Source organism: Castor canadensis, chromosome 8 (assembly GCF_047511655.1).
Source record: "Castor canadensis chromosome 8, mCasCan1.hap1v2, whole genome shotgun sequence".
In the NCBI taxonomy this organism is placed as follows: Eukaryota; Metazoa; Chordata; class Mammalia; order Rodentia; family Castoridae; genus Castor; species Castor canadensis.
In genome coordinates, this window is record NC_133393.1 from 133,151,093 (window position 1) to 133,166,551 (window position 15,459).

Here is a 15,459-nt window from a genome sequence, read left to right on the forward strand (position 1 = left end):
TGCTTTTTCTCAAGAGGGTTCTGCTGTATTCTAGTCTAAACTGTATCAAGAGACCTCCAGGAAAGGACATTGTCTGTTATAGATATTATCTTTATCTTGCAACAGAAAAGAGACTATGAAAAGAGTGGGATTGAACTTGAGAAAACCCAGCTTGGACTATGAGTGTCTGACTTGTGGTGTTAGTTAGGAAAGGAGTGACCCAGGCTTTTGGAAGCATCAAAGTGGCTGTCCCAGGGGCTCTCAGAGCAAGTTCATACCTTTGTGGGTTGGAGGTGGTCAGGTTAGCAGGAGGTCATAGCTGTTTCTGTGACTGGAAATAAGGATTTGGATGAATTTAGGCTAAGGGTGAAAGAGGACTTTTCTGTCAACTGGATCTTCTGGTATTTTGCCTGTTCAGGCTTTGTTGCACAGATAGACATGCCACCCACTACCAGCAATGGGGGAGCGATGATGTTGCCACATGAATGTAGTTTGAAATCTGGGCCTGGATGGTCCCCAGTGTTGGCCTCTACTCCTTGTAGCTTCTGAGAACAAGTCACATCATACAGTAATTGTAAATCTCTGTGCTAGTGATTCAAGTCTTTCTCCTCTCGCCTTTCCTCCCTTCCTTTCTTTCTTTCTCCTTCCTTCCTTTCTTCCTTCCTTTTTTTGTGACAGTTACTGGGGTTTTGAATGCATTATTGGTTTGAGTCAGTCTTTTTTTTCTCTTTTTTTCAGTACTAGGGCTTGAACGCAGGGCCTTGTGCTTGCTAGGCTAGCATTCTACCACTTGAGACCCTCCCTCACACCAGCCTTTTTTTGCTTTAGTTAGTTTTCCCATAGGGTCTTGAACTTCCAGCACTGGACCTCGATCTTCCTACCTATGCCTCCTGTGTACCTGGAGGCAGGCATTTCCCCACCTGGTTTGTTCTTTGAGATAGGTCTTGCTAACCAAATTAACTCATTCTATATAAAATTACAGTGGCCTTTTCCCATCTGCAATTCCTAAGGCTACCCTGGGTATCATCTGCACTTCAGTCCCACAGAACATGAGAAGTAAGAGGGAACCCTGTTGCTCCCTTTTGACCTGTTGTGGAAACCTTCTTGTAGATAGTTGTCTGCTGTGACCAATTGCTAGGAGGGCCTGTTGTGTGCTTTAAAATGGTGGCCAGAGCAGAGGGAGCTGCAGAGAGCTCTGTGTGGTTGAGTAGCCTCTCCTTAGGACTTCCTCAGAGGCATCACCTGACTTGGGCCCCTGGGAAGATGGAAGGTTGAAGTCTGCAGAAGGCTTCAGGGGAAGAAATAAGAAATAATTTTGGAGTCAAGGATCTAGACAAGTAGAATAAAAGAGCACAGAGTAGTTTCTAAAGGGAGAGCCTGCCCTTTCTCTATCCCGACTCCACCCCTAGGTGCTAAGTGGCCAGTAGATTGACTTGGCTCCCTTAAGGGTGACAAACAGGAGGGGAAGTCACAGACAATCTTGGGGGCCGTTCTTGTCAATCAGGTCTTACTCTTCAGCTCCCAGGGGTGCAGGTGGTCTTGGACACTTTCTCCCTCTTGTGTATTTGGTAACTAGCCCCCTGCCCTCTCCAGAGATCTTCAAACAGCACAGGGCCAGGAAACTTCAGTGTGGCCTCTAGAGGGCGCTTGAGTCTCTGCCAAAACCCCGAGTAGCCTCACTGGTTTGGGATTCCCCTTACCTCCCAACAAATTCCTTCTTCAAGGTTACACAGAGAGGCAGGGCTGTGGAGTACCAGTTGGTGTCCTTTGTTGTCACCCTCAGGGCCAGCTTCCCTCTCTGTTTTGGCTCAAGAAATAGTCTTGAATTTTCTACAGCTACTCTCTTCCTGGTGCTCCTCTCATACCCCCACCAGCAGGGTGTTGATGGTAGAGCCCTCACTTTCCTGGCAAGAACTGTTCTCAGGGGTCTAGTGGTCCTGGTAATAACCCTAAACACCAGTTTCTTTGTTGCCCCAAGCAGGTACAAGACCCTCAAAGTGGTCTGGGCTCAGGGACTGCTGTGGGGATGGATTCCAGAGCATCTAAGGAAGACTTCCAAACAAAACCTTGAAAACTGGTGGGGCACCAGTGGTTCACATCTGTAATCCTAGCTACTCAGGAGCAGAGATCAGGAAGATTGTAGTTCGAAACTAGCCCTGGACAAATAGTTCCTGAGACCCTATCTTGAAAAAGCCCAATACAAAACAGGGCTGGCGGAGTGGCTCAAATGTGAGGCTTGAGTTCAAACCCTTGTACTGCCAAAACAAAACAAAAAAAACCTTGAAAACTAGGAAGCAACATAATTTCAATTTGTAGGTAAGAATAAGTGAAAAAAGTTCTTTTATGTCAACCCAAAGAGAAACAGTTTTGACCTTTTTGTCCTCAACAGACTCTTGGCTTGAACTGAAAAATGTGCACATGGAACAGCTTCCATTAGCACGAGTGACCTAAAAGTAAGTATAGCTCATGGGACGCCTATCATTGTTTTGTATTATTTGTTTCCCTTGTGTGAAATTCTGCAGCCAAGGAACTGCATAGTTCCAGTCTGAGGTCTAGTAGCTCATTACTAATTACATACTTAAAGAAACAGACATGTTGGTTTGTTTGGCCAGACCAGGAGACAAACCCTTGTAGGGGGTTATAAAGCGTCAAGGTTATAAATTTCATGGGGCTTTCAGGCCAATGAGGAATTTTTATTAATTCTTTAAATGCAAATGTCCAGCAATGTCTCCACCTGTCATACCCCCTGTAGAGTTCCAGGTAGGAAAGGATTGTGACCTGCTCAGCTGGAGGCCAAGTGGGAGAAAATCTGATTATTCAGAAGTTCTCTGCAGTCAAATAGTATAACTGAATATAAAAGACCCTCATTATCCCCTGATTCATTTCCTAAGAGAACATGTATCCAATACAGTTGTAAAATAGAGAAACCCCCCTCATTTGTCCCCCTGAGAGGCCACATTTTATAATGAAATCAACAAGAACCTTGGCAGGCACCCAGCTTATCAGGTAAATTGTTAACTATCTATTATTTATTTATTTATTTTTAACCACCAAAACTGAGCGTGATATTAAATCAAAACCTCTTTATTTGAAACTAGTAGTTCATACTTCTATTTAGATGCCTCCAAATAATTTCTTCCTAAGAGCTTTTAAAAGTATGAGTGTCTTTTTTCTTTTTGCACAATAGGAGCAAAAGTCCAGACCTAGCATGACAAATCAACATGTACTAACCATCTCATGTTCTGGTCAAGGGCATATTTGGTTTACCATGAAAAATATCCTAAATCTGGCTTCTTGTGGTCAAGTCAGCATGGGACAAGCTAGTCACATTTTTTTCATATTCCTGTAATCAAGCATTATTCCTGACCTGTGTTTTTTTTTTATTATAATGTATGCAGTAGGATTTGGTAGTTAAGGAGTGATCCTCAATCTGCTGACTGAGGACTCTTGAGAAATCGAGGAATTAAACAGGGTTCTTCAGTCTGCATGTGAGTGTTTTCCGTAAACTTAATAGCTTTGCATATATAAGTGCTCCATGAGGCGGGTGCCAGTGGCTCACGCCTATAATCTTACCTAGTTGGGAGGCCGAGAGCAGGAGGATCACAGTTCAAGGCCAGCAGGGCAAATAGTTCTTGAACCCCATCTCCAAAATAACCAGAGCAAAATGGACTGGAGGTGTGGCTGAAACAGTAGAGTGACTACATTGCAAGGGTGAAGTGCTGGGTTCAAACCCCAGTCCCACCAAAAAAAAAAAAAAAAAAGTGCTCCATGAAGTCAGGCAAAATACACATCACAAAATTACCATTTAAATCATTTTTAAATGTGCAATTCTATGGCCTTTGCCAAGGTTTCTTTTCTTTTTTTCAGTACTGAGGTTTGAACTCAGGGTCTCACGCTTGCTGGAAAAGTGCTTTACCACCTTACCATTTGAACTATCCCCCCCTGCCTTTTTTGCTTCAGTTTCTTTTTGATAGAGTCTTGCTTTTTTGCCCAGACTAGCCTCAAATTATGATCCTCCTACTTCTGATTCCTGAGTAGCTGAGATTACAGGCATGAACCATCACACCTGGCCCAGTTATTATGATTTTTAAAATGATTATAAGAACACAGATACTACCCTGGGAGGCCTCAAATTCTTTTATGCTAAGGATCATTATACCTGCAAAGGTGGAAACCATTCGTATTTAATTTCCCTGACAGATGTATTCCAATGTTGGCTATTTTTGGTGTCATGTGTTTTACCTCTTTAGGGAGTGGTATGTTTCATTATTAGACAGACAAAAGTGATAAAAAGTTCTTCCTTTTATTGTGTTGCAACCTGTTTCCCTGTATTTTCCTGTTGGTTATAAATTCACTTTAGTTTGAAGAAACAGAATAAGTACATTTTGCCTTCTCCAAGGCATGGCCTTTATCAGTTGCCAATTTATCATTTTTTTTTCTTTTAAATAACCTATTACAAACTACAGTCTTGGTCAAATCTAGCCAAAATTATTTCTACTGAAATCTAAAAAGGAAGAATTAGAAAATTCTGCTGCTTTCTGTCAATTCTGGGAGTTAAAAGATATGGACTCTGGGCGCCAGTAGCTCACGCCTGTGATCCTGCCTACTCAGGAGGCAGAGATCGGGAGGCTCGTGGTTCAAAGCCAGCCCAGGCAAATAGTTCTTGAGACCCTATCTCGGAAAAAACCCTTCACAAAAAAGGGCTGGTGGAGGGGCTCCAGGTGAAGGCCCTGAGTTCAAGCCCTAGTACTGCAAAAAAAAAAAAAAAAAAAAAGCCAGGATAATTATAAGAGAAATACAGGTTAATTCAGGTGGGTGCAAAGGTGGGTGCAATGCTTCCAGCATGTGCTTCATTGTCAGCAACTTAACCACCTGAGGTGGAAAAAATAGAGACATCTTCAATAGAGAGCTGTATCTGCACGTACTTCCTGCTGCTTCCTGCCTACGTGAGTGCTGTGATTTGGATGTGTCCTCCAAAGTTCATGTGCTGGAAACTTCATCCCAATGCTATCGTGTTGAGAGGTGGGACCTGTAAGAGGTACCTAAGATGAATTGATCCCATATGTGCGTGTGGAAATGTCACAATGAGTCCCCCTGTCTAGCTAGCTATCTTTTTCTAATAAAAATATTTTTTAAAAAATAAAAGAATGCCATGGTGATTAATGAAAAATTTAATTATAATGTAAATATGTTCAATGGTATATTAAATTACATTATATCATCCAAATCTACAGGTATAAAAGAAAGATGAACAGATGATTGTCTTTATGGTGGGAATGGTTTGTTATTGTGAGAGTGAGTTGTTTATAAAAGTGAGTTTTTCTCTCTCTCTGACGTCCCAGTCTCCATAACCATATATAAATTTATAAATTGCACTGTCTTAGGCAGTCTGTTGCAGCAGCACAAAATGGACTAAGATAGTGTGATTTTATCTCTTTACAGCTTCATGTGATAGCCTCCTCCTTCTTTTCCGGCCCCCTTGATGGAAGAATTCAGTGGTTGAGTAGGCTGGGCAAACCTTTCCCACATCTAAAAGACCAGGCCCCAGGGTGACAGCTCAGGCCTTTGCTTTCACAGAGAGGCCTTTTCCAAGCAAGGCCTCTCTTGACCTCTGCTCTTCCCTACCACAAGCCAGTGTAGAGGAGACTTAAAGTCCTCCTCCATAATTGTGGGTGAGTTTCAGCCAACATTATACATGCATTGAATCCAGGGTTATAACTATTAGAGTTTCTTCCCTTTCACTATCTTTTCCTTTTTTTTCTTTTCCTTTCACCACGGTGTTACAAACCAAAACAAAGCAGAACTATTCCTTCTCTCCTGTCTTTTTTTTTCTCCTCTCCCTCCCTCTTTGTTATTTTGCCTGTGTCTAATAGACTATTGGTTTCCTTCTGTGATGTGTCTTTCTGAATTATCCATCTTAATTAAAGGTGAATGTTAGTGCTAATCCAGACTCCTGGCTTTACATTTGGATGAATAATTATTGCACTCAGAACACAGTAGGCTAGTGCTGGGTCATACTCTAATGAATGCCACAGGAAGGTTGACTACTGAGAGAAAGACAAAATAACAAGACAAGCTGGTTAGAGTCGCCAGTCCACATACTTGGCTACCTCTTGTGTCTCCCTGATCACCAGAGCCAGAATTAGCTATGAGTGGGAGACCACACTTTTTTTTTCCAACTCCCACCCCATGTGGACTCACGTGGGCATTTCAAAGGATCCACAAATCCAAAATTATTTCCAATGAATATAAGTACTTAGCTTCCAATTTTAGTCTTTTATTAAGGTCTACAAAGGAACTTTTGTGCTTAATGGTTAAATAAAGTGTTATGGGAGTCAAAACCAAATTTGACTTTTGACTTGCTTTCAGAAGTTACTTCTTGGACACAGTATCAAAAATTTAGTTCCTTGGAAGTTATTTTCACAAGTGATCCTTTGGCCAAAACCTACTAATACGATAGTATGCAATCAAATGAGCTACTTTTACCTGGTTTTCTTTTCTCTCATCTCAAAAAAATGTTTCTCATTCACATTTATCAATATCCTTATAATTCTTTGGGGGTCTTGCTCTGAGAAATACCTAAAAGAATAAATTAAAGCCAACTAGCTCTAGCTAGGAGTTTAGAGTTTAATTTAGCAAAATCAGCCCAATTGGGCATCAGTGCTCAGGGCAGGATAGGCCTTTCATACTGAAAACTGATCTATTTCTTTTACTAGGATAGGAAGTGCCCTTACCATTTCTTACCAACAAGGGGGAAAAATTGACTGCTCTTCAACAGAATATAGGAAATTCTGTTGTTCACTATCCCATGGTGATCATCTGAATTCATATCTCATTCAAATTCTCCCAGAGAATTCTGAGACTGGCTGAAATGCCTTAGGTCATATGACCTGTTTCCATGAGAGCCCCTTCTACCATTGTTAAAGAATCTACATCTGCTCCTTGCCATCTATTCGCCATGTTAAGTGGCATTTTCTGTGCAGAAACTGATAGTGTTAATCTCCCTTCTTAGAAACAAAAAACATTCCTCGCACTCCTCTCTGAAAGCGCTTGGAGGGTATCTACAGTACAGTATAGATATTTGATGTCCTTGGCAAATAGAGGGGACATTAGTGGCCAGCCACTAATGGAAAGAGTACATCTTTCCACTGACAATTTCTTCAAAAGGGGGGCGGATAAGAAGAAGAAAGGGACATTTAGAAATGAGAGGGGACATGAAAGCTAAATCAGTTGTGCTACTCAGCTTTCTATCAGTATGACAAAATACCTGCGATACATCACTTATAAGGAATAAAAGTTTATTTTGGTTCATGGGCTCAGAAGTTTCAGTCCATGTTTGGTTGGCTCCATTGCTTTTCGGTTTGTGTCAATGCAGAATAAGTGGTGGAAGACGTTGACACCTCATGGCAACCAGGAAGCAAAGAGAGACAGGGAGTGGCTTCGGTCCCAATATTTCAATATTTCCTTCAAGGGCACACCCTTAGCGATCTCTCTTCTTCCCACTAGGTCTAATCTCCTAAAGGTTCAACCACTTCCTAGGAGTGCCATAGGAGGTGACCAAACCTTTCACACCTTGGGGACACTCAGTAATTTATGAGCTTGATTCAGATCTTGACTTATTTAAAACCATTGTGAAAAGTACTTTTGAGACAAGTGGGAAAACATCTCATGGACTGGGTACTTGACATTAAGAAATGGTTGTCAGCTGGGAGCCAGTGGCTCACACTTGTAATACTAGCTTCTCAGGAGGCAGAAATCAGAAGGATCGGGGTTCGAAGACAAACTAGGTAAATAGTTTTTGAGACCCTATCTCGAAAAAACCCATCACAAAAACAGGGCTGGTGGAGTGACTAAAGTGTGAGGCCCTGAGTTTAAACCCCAGTACTGCCAGAAATAGATATGAGTATTATGTAATTCATTTCTGTTAGAGATACAAATATTTAGAGTTAATATGATAATATATTTGGTGTTTGCTTTAAAATATCCCAAATAAAGGTAAAGTAAGATCGAGTAAATGCTAAGAATGAATGCTAATTATTTAACTGTGTACATTGAGTTGAAATTCATTACACTTTAATTTTGTATATGCTTGTAAATTTCACAAAGGTTTCACAAAATGCAAAGGTTTTTTTTGAGAGTGAAAGAGTGCACTCTTTATTTTTTTCCACCATTCCTCTGCTACTGTTGTTTTTCTAGTAGCAGAGAAGAAATATTATGCAAGCAAGGTCTTGCCTATATTATTTTTAATAATAGTGAAGTAACTTGATAATTATTAAGTTAAATAACTATAATGACTGCTTAATTTTGTTTTTTAGTGGTAACTACTATGGTCAGGTGCTTTAGAAATATTTAATTAATAACTATGTAGTGCAGGCTATATTATTCTTTTGCAACTGAGGAAATTGAGGTCCCAAAGATTAAAATAACTAGCAAAAAGTGAATAGACTTTGCAGACAGTGAAGGCTGAGATTTGGACACAGATTCACCTAACTCCCAAACCCATGCTTATTGCATGACTGTCCTGCCTCTCATTCTGTTTATATTTGGGGCCTTCCTAACTAGAGGCAGCCACGTCAACTGGCTCATTGCAGTGACTTGAAATCTAAATCACAGTATGTCTCTCTCTGCTGAAAATCTTCCAGAGACTTCCCATCTCACATAAGTCAAATCCATAGCATTGATGGAGTCTGCAGGGCCCTTCATGATCACCTCCCTTCCTGCTACCCCATTCTGCCTCTTCTCTTTCAAATTTCTCTTTGCTTACTTTGCTGCAGCCATGCCTGCATCTTAAGTGCTTTTCCTTAAGTGTACAGAGCATCCTACTAATGCCCTTCGTTTGGGATTCCTTTTGCTCACACCCTTCTCCTTCCTCTTAGTTCCTTCAGTCTTTACCCCAGTGCCACCTTCTCAGAGAAGACCTCCCTGACTCTTTGTAAAATAGCACTACCATCAGCTTTCTCTCACCCCGCTTACCCATCTTTACTTTTCTTCATAGCACTTGTCACTACTTGACATTTTTATGTACTGATTTGTTTATCCATTTCTCATTAGTAGAATGTAGACTTGGTGGGGACAGCAGCCCCACTCATTTATTTACTGCTGTATCTCTAGCATCTAGAATAGCACCTGGCCTAGAGTATTTGTTCTGTAATAGTCGTATCCTTGAACAATTGGAGCTCATGAGCACAGTGACCTGGGTCACTGGGTTGCATACATCATGCCTGGACTAGGTGACCTATGGAATCACCGATAAAGGTCAGCAGCTTCTTCCAGTGCTGTTTTATGATTTGGACAATGTGGAGCGGTCTGCACTGTAGAGCCATCATTACCTAGTTGCCTGACTGTGAGCAAGTTTCTTAATTCTTTTTGGCCTTAGTTTCATCATATATAAAATGGAGGTAATAACTTTTAGATAATTACATGATTATTAGATAATTATGGAGAGTACTGAACAAGTTTTCCAGTTCAAGTCTCCTTTTTGCGGTAAATCAGAAGTTCCCCCCCTCAGCTCCATAAACTTTGCTTTTGCAAGCCCAGACGGCTGATCAGGCAGCCAAGAGTTCTGAAAGGCCTTTGGCTGGAAATGAACGATTTATTAAAGTCAGTGTGAGCATCTCTCTCTCTCTCTCTCTCTCTCTCTCTCTCTCTCCCTCCCTCTCCTTTCTCATTTGAGTGTGCAGATGACATGGAATAACCCCTCTGATTTATTGAATAAGCTTTTCCAGTGTGGCTTATGCTGCCAGATGGTCCTGTACCAATTTGATAACAATCACTTTATAATGGGGATTAGAGGGTACAAAAGTGACAGTGGCCTCTGCTGGATCTTTCACATTCCTTTTTTTTCAAACCCAAAATCACCAGTATGCCAAAAATTTTCATAAAGACTTATTGTTGTTATAATTTGCTAGGACTTAGTAAATTAGCTATTGTTATGAGATAACCTCAAAACATTACGAGATCTTGGCTAGGAGGTTAATTTAATTGTAGCAAAAATATGGTCACACTGGTTAAAAAAAATAGTTTTAGTCCCATGTAGTATTTTTTTTCAGGTTGAGTGGAAAGTGTAACCACAGGAATGTACATTAACAAAAGTAATAAGCTAATTAAATAGCACACAAATGTTGTATTGTCTGGGTATTAATGCTTGAAGTTCATGTCTTAGTTTACAAAGAAACAGGCTCAGAGAGAGGGTGAGTGACCATGGGGGGTGGGGCACCAAAGCTTTTTTTTTTTTTTTTTTTTTTTAAATGTCGGTTACTGGAGTTTGAACTAGCCTCACACTTGCTAGGCAGGCACCCTACCACTTGAGGCATTCCACCAGCCCTTTTCTGTGTTGGGTATTTTTGAGATAGGGTCTGTTTTCCCCAGGTTGGCTTTAAACCTGGGATCCTCCTGACTTCTGCCTCCTGGATAGCTGAGGATTCCAGGTGTGAGTCACCGGCTCCCTGCTCCAAAACTGTTTTTGTTTTGACTTTTTCTAGCTTTTCATACAATAAAATCAATGGGGAGGTACAGCTCTGTTTCCATCACAACTGGGACACAGAGCAACTCCATCACCACCTTCAACACCTCAGGCTGCTTCAGGGCCCCTCTGTGGTCACAGCTATCCCAATCCAATCTCTCACAGTGCTGATCAGTCTTTTCCCTTCCTTCCCTCCTTCCTCCCCTTCCCTTCCCTTCTTTCCTCCCTTTTTTTCCTTCCTTTCCTTCCTTCCTTCCTTTTCTTCCCTCCCTCTCTTTCTTCTTCTCTCTCTCTCCCTCTCTCTTTCCCTTCCTCCCTCCCTCTCTCCCTTCCTCCCTTCCTACCATCATTCCTTTTTTCCGTTTCTTTCATGAGGTCTCTATTGCCCCAAGCTGGTCTTAGACTCCTACACTCCAGCTGTCCTCCTGCCTCAGCCTCTCCAGGTGTAGCCATGCCTAGTGAGGATTTTCTTAGCTATTCTAAGTTCTTTGGACTTACATGTAAATTTTAGTTGAGTGGCTCAAGTGATAGAGTATCTGCCTAGCAAGCTCAAGGCCCTGAGTTCAAATCCCAGTATTGCCAAACAAAATAAAACAGAATTTTAGAATCAACTTGTCCATTTCTATGTCCCCAAAATGCTACAGGGAATTTATTAAGGGTGGATTGTTTGACAGGGATCTTTTCGTGCCACAAGTTATGCACAGGTTAAGATAATCAATAATTCTTTTTGTTTATGAGTAGAACCATAAAGAAGAGATATCTCTATAACATATACTTCCTTATTTTTACTTTATGGTGTTTAGCTCACAGGAACTTGGGAAAAGAAAAGAAATAAAAAAAAAGAGGAGAGAAGGCACACAGTCGCTGGACATAGAGCTGGAGGTTAGTGTTTTGGTCAGTTGGCTATAATAAGAGAGGCAGACTGGCCCTGGTTTCTGGAGTTTACTACTTAACAGAGCAGGAAGCAAGTGAGCATTGAGCCATATGGTACTTCTTTCCTGCCATTTAAACAAACATAGCAACAGTCAAAAAGCACAAAAGTAAGTCTGGCACATGAAGTTGGGTTTCCTGGTGACTTTACTCTATATCTTGGCATTTGGTCTGTGTTTACAGTCAAAACAGCAGACATGAGGTAATGAAGCAAAGACAGGAAGTACAAAATAATGACCATACCATAAAGGCACTGTTTATTTTGTGTGTTTTGGAGGCTAGAGAAAGGATGGAGTCAGCTATATTGCATCTGCCTTGGGTTCTTCTGTGGCCCAGGCTTGCTCCATTCAATAGCTCACAGTTACCCAGTATTGCACCATAGCTACTGGAGGGCAGTGAGGGCTATGAAAAGCAGGTGATGTAACCACCCTTTCACGGATACCTGTCAGGACTGGTGGTATAGCAGAATGCCAGACACTCCTTGGTATTGGGCATAAAGAAGGTGCTCAACAAATACTCAAAGTGAGTTGACTCTTACATGGGCTCTAATTATGGGCTTTGTTCCTTTATCAGTATATTGCAGGTCTGCATTCGGGGAAATGGTAGATACTTGGCTAGCGCTGCTCATTTTATCTGGAGATGAGAGCAGGGATGGGAGTCATGGAGGAAAAGCCCTAACACACTCAAGGACACGAGACTGAGAGGTACTCTATGGGCTCATGTCCTGCCTCAGGGATTTAAAGGGTAGAGTCTTAAGTGGTAGCCTTGAGTATAACTGTACATGCTCTTTGTCTAGTTTCCATACTACAGTTTTTGTCAGGCTTTTTGCAAGCTGAGTTAACAAAACAATTCTTTGTAAAGAGCTACAAGATATTATCCATGCCAGCAAGTGGAGCTACTCCTCTGAGTTATCCTGTGACAAAGGTATTGCTAAGAAGTAACTGTAGGAAGTTAATGACTAAGGCAGTAAGGGACATCAGACTTTTAAAGATCTTTGCCACTAGACGGAGCCATAGCTGAAGGGAGCAGCATGGTGCATCAAACTAGAGACTGTGGTCCTTGTCGGGTAACAGTAGTAAGGTCTTGTTGTCAGACTCTGAAATAAATCTGATAATGAATGGTCTGAGAGTAGAGACAAGAGTTAAAGCTGTTTCTGAAAATGTCTGATGTAACATGAGAACTAGACAGCTGGGGGAGGCCCTGTCATTAGGTGGGGAGCATAGCTGCTCCTGAAGGCCAGGTCACAGAGATCTGCAAGTAGGGATGCAGCTAGAGTCGAGCAGTGGTGGGGTCTCAGAGTGTTCCTGTGCTCATATATGGGAAAGAGACCTCCAGTGAACAACCTTAGCAAAGAGATCCTGATGAGTTCAAGAAAACAAGTTTTCACTAAATGGAAATTTCCCATTTTGCCAAATCTAACCCTTTGTTAACAGTGTAAACTAGGGTCTTCATATTTTTTTTTTAATGATTTTCTCCATTTTCCCACTAGGACCAGTCATCTAAAGAATATTTGGCTGGCAGAAACAGGAAAATACCATGCATAGCACTGAAGATGTATGCGCTATGGAAAAACATCATGCCCTATAAAATCAACAAGGAAAATCCCAGCACAGATCAAATAATGACTTCTTAATTTAAATAGCTCACTTCAAGTAATCCTTGTGTTCTAGAAATACCACCTGTTCATCTTTCTGAAGATCTACTGGAAGCCCCAGAGTGAGAATGTGGGAAAAGTTTTCCAAGTCAAATTATCCATGTAATACTACTAATAATATTTCATTATGTGAGACATCTGTTGGCATTTTTTCCATTTTAGAAAAATGGAAAATGGTGTCAATTGAGCCACATAGTGGACATAGTGACTGCTTTTCAGGGTCATTGCTTGCTCACAACCCCTTCCCATCTCAGCCGCCTTCTAAGAGTCACGAAATAGACCATGTGAGTCACATTAGGACCAGCATTTACACAAGGTGGAAAATCCCTCCAATCCCGTGCCAAAGGTGAGGAGGACCAGAGGAGGAAAACTAAAGTTTAGGCCAACAAATCAGGAGCTATTTCCACATACTGAACTCCATAAACATTTAGTGTGCTGTTATGGAGGAGGAGAGCAGCAGGGATCTGCGGGGACAAGGCTGAGAAGTAGCCTGAAATTGTGGCTGTGGTCTGACAGTCCAGGCTACAGTTCCCATAGGACTATCTGTTGCTCATTAGTGGAGATCTTTTCTTACACAGTAACTAAAGGAAAGATGATACTTTGTCTTTTTCTAAATGAATGAGTGCTAAGATGAGGGGTGAGGCACAGAGTAAGGACCCCAATTCTTATTAGAAACTTTGCCAGCCAGGCAAGAGGATACATGAAGAAAGGTGTCAACAACTACAAGCATCTGGAACTTAATTTAAAAGAACTGAACACTCTCTTGAGAGGTTAAGATCTGGACAAGAGTTCTGATCAACAGAACTAGGATAACTGGCCAGTTTGCCACCAGTTTGTTCTCTCAAATCCATGCCATACTGTCATTGTGGTTTGGATGTAAAAATGTCGCCTACAAGTTCATGTGTTGAAGACTTGTTCACCAGATGGTGGCACTATTGAGAGGTGACTGGTTCATGAGGACACTAACCTCACTATGGATTAATCCATGGATGATTTTATATCTGAATGGGCTACTTGGGGATGGGGCCTAGTTGCAGGAAGTAAGCCACTGGAGGCATGACTTTGAAGGGTATACTTGTAGTCTCCCCTCATTTCCTGACTGTCATGAGGTGAGCTATGCCTTTCTTCCATCATGCTCTTCTGCCATGATGTTTCTGTCTTGCCACAGGTGTAAAAGCAATGGAGCCAGCTCACCATGGACTGAAACCTCTGAAACTATAAAGCCAAAATAAATCGTTCCTCCTTTAAGTTGTTTTTCTCAGATATTTTGTCACAGCTATGGAAAAAGTGATTAACACAACTGTAGTAAGATTTTTTTTTTTTTTTTTAAATCTTGGTATATATTACTCCCTGGTTTGGATAAGTCTTTGTTGCTTTAAAGACCAAATTCCAGCTCCTTAATCAGGTATTCAAGAGCTTCAACAATCTGGCCCTAAAAACCTTTCCAAATTTGTTATCACCTTTCACCTTCCTAATACTACTGGTTTGGACAGGGTGGGAATTGTTTTTGTGTGAGGGATTAGTGGGGATGAAACCTAGGGCCTTGCACACTCTAGGCAAGAATTCTACTACTGAGCTACCTGCCTAGCCTGGTATGGTATTTTTTTATTGTCCTAACAGAGGTTACTTTCCTGCTAGTGAGAAGTCATGGTCTTGCCCTCCTACCTGTTCTATTGTCCTGTCATAGTAATCTTGGATTGTGGTCTAGGGTTCCTGTTACAGTAGTCATTTCTTTGTTCACATCTTATTTAACTTCTCAGCAATATTTGAAAATATAATATTCCTCTTTCTTATTTCTCTCATGTTCCCTTGACTATTCTCTGGCTGTGCTCACTCTTCTTTCTAAATCCTTGCTAGTTTTCCCTTTTTCAAGTTGATTGGCAAACACTGTCGTGCCTTAGAGATTTGTCCAAGGCACTGTTCTTTTCTTAAACTTACGTTCTTATCCTGGGTGATCTATTCTGTGGTAGAATACAGTACTGACCCCAATTTCATACTGTACCCAGGAATCATCACAGGCAAAGTATACTGCTCTTGCCCTTGACTTGGGCCTTCGGGCACATAACTTGCTTTAGATAATGATATGTTGGCGTAGTTAAAGGTGTATCATGAGTCTAGGTCTTCCTCTTGAGCCCTGCCATTGCCATTATGTGGCTGGCTTGTGGGTCTCAGGAGGGTGACAGAGATACAGAGTTACCCTCTTGACCCACAGACCCACAGATAGAAACAAGAGATGTCTAGCTTGAACCCCAGCCAATCTCAGATGTGAGCAAAAATAAATTGTTATTGTTTTCTGCCACCGAGTGTTGGGAATGTTATGTGGCAATAGTGAACCAACATATCATCTGTTTACTTATGACTTCCAAGTATAGATCCTTAGCCTTTGACCTTGCTTTGTTTGTGCTCCAGACTTGTACATCCAGCTGACTGCTTG

The 15,459-nt window shown here is 41.4% G+C and overlaps 1 long non-coding RNA gene across 1 annotated transcript in view; it reads left to right on the forward strand.

Annotated features, from left to right (window-relative positions):
- Positions 1-14,259, forward strand: part of LOC141425572 (uncharacterized) — a 60,618-nt gene extending 46,359 nt beyond the window's left edge. Inside the window, exons 2-4 of the long non-coding RNA XR_012450548.1 lie at positions 2,369-2,432; positions 11,245-11,323; positions 12,861-14,259. This is a non-coding gene — a long non-coding RNA (uncharacterized lncRNA). The remainder of the gene's footprint in view (positions 1-2,368; positions 2,433-11,244; positions 11,324-12,860) is intronic.
- Positions 14,260-15,459: the final 1,200 nt, after the last annotated feature.